Source organism: Macaca thibetana, chromosome 14 (assembly GCF_024542745.1).
Source record: "Macaca thibetana thibetana isolate TM-01 chromosome 14, ASM2454274v1, whole genome shotgun sequence".
Classification (NCBI taxonomy): Eukaryota; Metazoa; Chordata; class Mammalia; order Primates; family Cercopithecidae; genus Macaca; species Macaca thibetana.
This window is the reverse complement of record NC_065591.1, coordinates 32,433,367-32,440,320: the sequence shown is the minus strand read 5'-3', so window position 1 is coordinate 32,440,320 and position 6,954 is coordinate 32,433,367. Positions and strand designations below refer to the sequence as shown.

General features: G+C 37.0%; 1 long non-coding RNA gene across 1 annotated transcript in view; it reads right to left on the bottom strand.

Annotated features, from left to right (window-relative positions):
• Positions 1-782: 782 nt before the first annotated feature.
• The window catches only part of LOC126934890 (uncharacterized), an 11,712-nt gene continuing 5,540 nt past the window's right edge, over positions 783-6,954 (bottom strand). The window contains exon 4 of the long non-coding RNA XR_007719137.1: positions 783-977. This is a non-coding gene — a long non-coding RNA (uncharacterized LOC126934890). The remainder of the gene's footprint in view (positions 978-6,954) is intronic.

Genomic DNA, 6,954 nt, shown 5'->3' with positions numbered 1-6,954 from the left:
CCTTTCAATTTCCACAATGTCTGAACAAACTTTCTTTTCTCTTTTTCCACAGTTCAGCTTCTTGAGATGTTAACTGTATACAGAAATGCTCACAAAAAGATGCATACTCCGTAAATTGATGTTACTAACATTCATGCAAATACATACAGAATAACATTGATGTAGGTAACCACATGCTTGCTCACAAGAGTATGTATCATCAGGTTTATCTGTAGCATGTTGATGACATGGACTAACAGAATCAGGTAATCAGCACATTTAGGAAGATCATTTATGACTAAAGACTTCTGAGTCCACAGTTGGTAAGGAGCCTTTTGCCCAACGCTATCTAGGCCCTTGGGCTCTGTAATATAAATGTCCTGGAATAGTTTGACCAAAAATGATGAATAGGAGGATTTATTTATTAATTCATTCAGTAAGTATTAATTTAGCATCTGCCAGGTCCTGAGGAAAGCAATTATGTTGAACCATATGAAATTGCTGATATTTGGCTGTTTTTTTATTTACATAAGTGACAATTTCATATGATTAAACCTAAGAAAATTATAGAAACTTCTTACGGAAAGAAAACAACAAAACGTTGAGAATCATAAGAAAAAAAAAATTTGAAGTAATGACTTAGAAGAAATAAGAGGGAAGGAAAAGAGACAGAAACATAAAATTGTGAAATAGGAAAAAAGGAACATACAAACAAAAATAGAAGAAAATAAGAAAAGCATATAACGATGAAAACTGGTACCATATTAAGAATTAATTTAATTTATTCAGTATTTATTGTGTCTATATAAACAATCTCACAGTAGATTCAATACATCCCTCAAAATAAAGAAAAGGCATCGTTCTTTTTAAAGATGAAAAACAGGGCTAGGCATGGTGGCTCATGTCTGTAATTCCAGCACTTTGGGAGGCCAAGTTGGGAGGATCACTTGAAGCCAGGTGTTTGAGGCCAGCCTGTCCAACATGGTGAAACCTTGTCTCTAAAAAAGAAAAAAAGAAAAAGAAAAAAGGATGAAAGACAAATCAATATTCCCAATATTTTAAGATTCTAAATCTTAAAATATTGAAGATAGGCTGGGCATAGTGCCTCATGCCTGTAATCCCAGCACTTTGGGAGGCCAAGGCGGGTGGATCACCTGAGATCAGGAATTCGAGACCAGCCTGACCAACATGGCAAAACCCCATCTCTACTAAAAATACAAAAATTAGCCAGGCATGGTGGTGGGCATCTGTAATCCCAGCTACCTGGGGGGCTAAGGCAGGAGAATCACTTGAACCCAGGAGGTGGAGGTAGCAGTGAGCCAAGATCATGCCATTACATTCCAGCCTTGACAACAGAGCGAGACTCTGTCTCAAAAATAAATAAATAAATAAATTCTGAAGATAAAGAGAAAATTAAAAAAAATTTGAGGCAGTGGCAGAGCTAAAACAGGGAAATAATAGTAGATATACTACAAGAAAGATGTATAAATTCAATACAAACCCAAGAAAAACATAGCAAAATTAGAAAGAAATAAAGTAGAAGTTCTGATAACAGAAAAATTCTGCAATAATGTCACCTGATAACACAGAAATCAAATCAAATTATCAGCGTACAGAGGCCAATTATGGTAAATCTAAAAAAAAAAAAAAAAAAAAACCTTTTTAAAACAGAATCTTGCTCTATCGCCCAAGCTGGAGTGCAGTGGTGCAATCATAACTCAGTGCAACCCTGACCTCCTGGGCCCAAGTGATCCTCCCACCTCAGCCTCCCTGAAAATGTTTTTTTCTTTTTTTTTTTAGAGTAGTAGTGCATTTATTTTATAATTATTTTACAAGTGTTAGTAATTACAATAATAAACAGAAGGTATTTTAAACCATTTTATAACATTTTATGTGTATATTTATTTAAATCTCAAGCAAAGGTTCATCACACAATTTAACAAAATTCTTCTAAATTACACCCACCCCAAATTACAGCAACTTAGAAACTCGAAGGAAAAAGTAAACAAATGAGTAAACAAAATTTGAATATAAATCATACCATGCCCAGGAATATATAGAAGTTTTCAACTTACAAACATTTTAGTCCAAATTGTTGCCTTTGCAATGAGGCAATCCCATTGGAAAACAGTTTACTTTTTTATTCTAACATTTAAATTTATAAACTAATGCCTGAGTATTTATTATCTGCCCAGGACAATTATAATTATGGATGTTGCAAACCATTTAACATATTTTCTTTATTATTATTATTATTATACTTTAAGTTCTAGGGTACATGTGCACAACATGCAGGTTTTTTACATATGTATACATCTGCCATGTTGGTGTGCTGCACCCATTAATTCGTCATTTACATTAGGTATATCTCCTAATGCTATCCCTCCCCCCTCTCCCCACCCCACGTCAGGCCCCAGTGTGTGATGTTCCCCATCCTGTGTCCAAGTGTTTTCATTGTTCAGTTCCCTCCTATGAGTGAGAACATAAGGTGTTTGGTTTTCTGTCCTTGCGATAGTTTACTCAGAATGATGGTTTCCAGCTTCATTCATGTACCTACACAGGACATGAAATCATCTTTTTTTTATGACTACATAGTATTCCATGGTGTATATGTGCCACATTTTCTTAATCCAGTCTATCATTGACGGACATTTGAGTTGGTTCCAAGTCTTTGCTATTGTGAATAGTGCCACAATAAACATAGGTGTGCATGTGTCTTTATAGCAGCATGATTTATAATCCTTTGGGTATATGCCCAGTAATGGGATGGCTGGGTCAAATGGTATTTCTTGTTCTAGATCCTTGAGGAATTGCCACACTGTCTTCCACAATGGTTGAACTAGTTTACAGATCCACCAACAGTGTAAAAGCGTTCCTATTTCTCCACATCCTCTCCAGCTCCTGCTGTTTCCTGATATTTTAATGATTGCCATTTTAACTGGTGTGAGATGGTATCTCATTGTGGTTTTGATTTGCATTTCTCTGATGGCCAGTGATGATGAGCACTTTTTCATGTGTTTGTTGGCTGTATGAATGTCTTCTTTTGAGAAATGTCTGTTCTATCCTTTGCCCACTTTTTGATGGGGTTGTTTGATTTTTTCTTGTAAATTTGTTTAAGTTCTTTGTAGATTCTAGATATTAGCCCTTTGTCAGATGGGTAGATTGTAAAACTTTTCTCCCATTCTGTAGGTTGCCTGTTCACTCTGATGGTAGTTTCTTTTGCTGTGCAGAAGCTCTTCAGTTTAATTAGATCCCATTTGTCAATTTTGGCTTTTGTTGCCATTGTTTTTGGTGTTTTAGACATGAAGTCCTTGCCCATGCCTATGTCCTGAATGGTATTGCCTAGGTTTTCTTCTAGTGTTTTTGTGGTTTTAGGTCTAACATTTAGGTCTTTAATCCATCTTGAATTAATTTTTGTATAAGGTGTAAGGAAGGGATCCAGTTTCAGCTTTCTACATATGGCTAGCCAGTTTTCCCAGCACCATTTATTAAATAGGAATCCTTTCCCCATTTCTTGTTTTTGTCAGGTTTGTCAAAGATCAGATGGTTGTAGATGTGTGGTATTATTTCTTAGGGCTCTGTTCTGTTGCATTGGTCTTTATCTCTGTTTTGGTACCAGTACCATGCTGTTTTGGTTACTGTAGCCTTGTAGTATAGTTTGAAGTCAGGTAGCGTGATGCCTCCAGCTTTGTTCTTTTTGCTTAGGATTGTTTTGCCAATGAGGGCTCTTTTTTGGTTCCACATGAACTTTAAAGTAGTTTTTCCAGTTCTGTGAAGAAAGTCATTAGTAGCTTGATGGGGATGGCACTGAATCTATAAATCACCTTGGGCAGTAAGACCATTTTCATGAGATTGATTCTTTCTATCCATGAGCATGGAATGTTCTTCCATTTGTTTGTGTCCTCTTTTATTTTGTTGAGCAGTGGTTTGTAGTTCTTCTTGAAGAGGTCCTTCACATCCCTTGTAAGTTAGATTCCTAGGTATTTTATTCTCTTTGAAGCAATTGTGAATGGGAGTTCACTCATGATTTGGCTCTCTGTTTGTCTGTTATTGGTGTATAGGAATGCTTGTGATTTTTGCACATTGATTTTGTATCCTGAGACTTTGCTGAAGTTGCTCATCAGCTTAAGGAGATTTTGGGCTGAGATGATGGGTTTTTCTAAATATGCAATCATGTCATCCGCAAACAGGGACAATTTGACTTCCTCTTTTCCTAATTGAATACCCTTTATTTCTTTCTCCTGCCTGATTGCCCTGGCCAGAACTTCCAACACTATGTTGAATAGGAGTGGTGAGAGAGGGCATCCCTGTCTTGTGCCAGTTTTCAAAGGGAATGCTTCCAGTTTTTCCCCATTCAGTATGATATTGGCTGTGGGTTTGTCATAAATACCTCTTATTATTTTGAGATACGTCCCATCAATACCTAATTTATTGAGTTTTTAGCATGAAGGGCTGTTGAATTTTGTCAAAGGCATTTTCTGCATCTATTGAGATAATCATGTGGTTTTTGTCTTTGGTTCTGTTTATATGATGGCTTACGTTTATTGATTTGCATATGTTGAACCAGCCTTGCATCCCAGGGATGAAGCCCACTTGATCATGGTGGATAAGTTTTTTGATGTGCTGCTGGATTCAGTTTGCCAGTATTTTATTGAGGATTTTTGCATCGATGTTCATCAGGGATATTGGTCTAAAATTCTCTTTTTTTGTTGTGTCTCTGCCAGGCTTTGTTATCAGGATGATGTTGGCCTCATAACATGAGTTAGGGAGGATTCCCTCTTTTTCTATTGATTGGAATAGTTTCAGAAGGAATGGTACCAGCTCCTCTTTGTACCTCTGGTAGAATTCGGCTGTGAATCCTTCTGGTCCTGGACTTTTTTTGGTTGGTAGGCTATAAATTATTGCCTCAATTTCAGAACCTGTTGTTGGTCTATTCAGGGATTCAGCTTCTTCCTGGTTTAGTCTTGGGAGGGTGTACGTGTCCAATAATTTATCCATTTCTTCTAGATTTTCTAGTTTATTTGCATAGAGGTGTTTATAGTATTCTCTGATGGTAGTTTGTATTTCTGTGGGGTCGGTGGTGATATCCCCTTTATCATTTTTTATTGTGTCTATTTGGTTCTTCTCTCTTTTCTTCTTTATTAGTCTTGCTAGTGGTCTATCAATTTTGTTGATCTTTTTTAAAAAAAAACAGTTCCTGGATTCGTTGATTCTTTGGAAGGTGTTTTATATCTCTATCTCCTTCAGTTCTGCTGTGATCTTAGTTATTTCTTGTCTTCTGCTAGCTTTTGAATGTGTTTGCTCTTGCTTCTCTAGTTCTTTTAATTGTGATGTTAGGGTGTCAATTTTAGATCTTTCCTGCTTTCTCTTGTGGGCATTTAGTGCTATAAATTTCCATCTATACACTACTTTAAATGTGTCCCAGAGATTCCGGTACATTGTATCTTTGTTCTTATTGGTTTTAAAGAACATCTTTATTTCTGCCTTCATTTCGTTATGTACCCAGTAGTCATTCAGGAGCAGGTTGTTCAGTTTCCATGTAGTTGAGCAGTTTCGAGTGAGTTTCTTAATCTTGAGTTCTAGTTTGATTGCACTGTGGTCTGAGAGACAGTTTGTTATAATTTCTGTTCTTTTACATTTGCTGAGGAGTGCTTTACTTCCAACTATGTGGTCAATTTTGAAATAAGTGTGATGCAATGCTGAGAAGAATGTATATTCTGTTGATTTGGGGTGGAGAGTTCTGTAGATGTCTATTAGGTCCACTTGGTGCAGCGTTGAGTTCAATTCCTGGATATCCTTGTTAACTTTCTGACTCGTTGATCTGTCTAATGTTGACAGTGGGGTGTTAAAGTCTCCCATTATTATTGTGTGGGAGTCTAAGTCTCTTTGTAGGTCTCTAAGGACCTGCTTTATGAATCTGGGTGCTCCTGTATTGGGTGCATATATATTTAGGATAGTTAGCTCTTCTTGTTGAATCTGAAAATTTTGTTTGTTTGTTTTTGTTTTGCTTTGTTTTGTTTTGAGACAGTCCAGCTCTGTTGCCCAGACTAGAGTGCAGTGGCACAATCTCGGCTCACTGCAACCTCCACCTCCCAGGTTCACGTGATTCTCCTGCCTCAGCCTCCAGAGTAGCTGGGATTACAAGCATGCATTACCACGCCCAGCTAATTTTTGTATTTTTAGTGGAGATGGGGTTTCACCATTTTGACCAGTCTGGTCTCGAACTCCTGACCTCAAGTGATCCGCCTGCTTCAGATTCCTAAAGTGTTAGGATTACAGGCATGAACCACCGCGCCTGGCCCCTAAAAATGTTTTCATATCTCTTTTGTCACATAGAGATTTCCCATTAACTTCCCATTTTATATAATTGTGAGTGAGCAATTTATAAAATATATAATTTGTGTTTAAGATAAATTCTAAAATTTTTATTTTTATATGACTGATTTCCTTTTATATAACATACAAATTATATAAAAAGCAAGTAATTCAAGACTATCCAGAGTGAGAAAGAATAATTAGAACATTACGTAAATAGAATTTTAGAACAGGAAGGAATCTTAGAGTTCATGCAGACCAAACTCACAATGTCTCAGAAGAGGCAGAGAGAATTCAGAGAAGTGACTTGTTCAAAGTCATCTAGCTAGAGAGAAGCAGACTTAGGATTAGAACTTATTTATTGTTTCATTCACTTAACAATCAGGAAGTCCTGCTACATGCCAGCCAAGTGAGGTACTAAGCAGCAAAAATACAAACATGGGTAAATTTCGCTCCTTGGCTCTCAAGGGACTGTCAGGATTGAAATGTCGACGGTGGGTAAGGAACATCCATAAACTTTACTAAAGCCATCAGTAAGCATCAGTAAAAGAAACCATGCTTTAAAATCCACATTTTATACTTCAAAAGTCAGTTAAGCCTGGTGCCGTGGCTCATGCCTGTAATCCCAGCACTTTGGGAGGTCAAGGCAGGAAGATCACT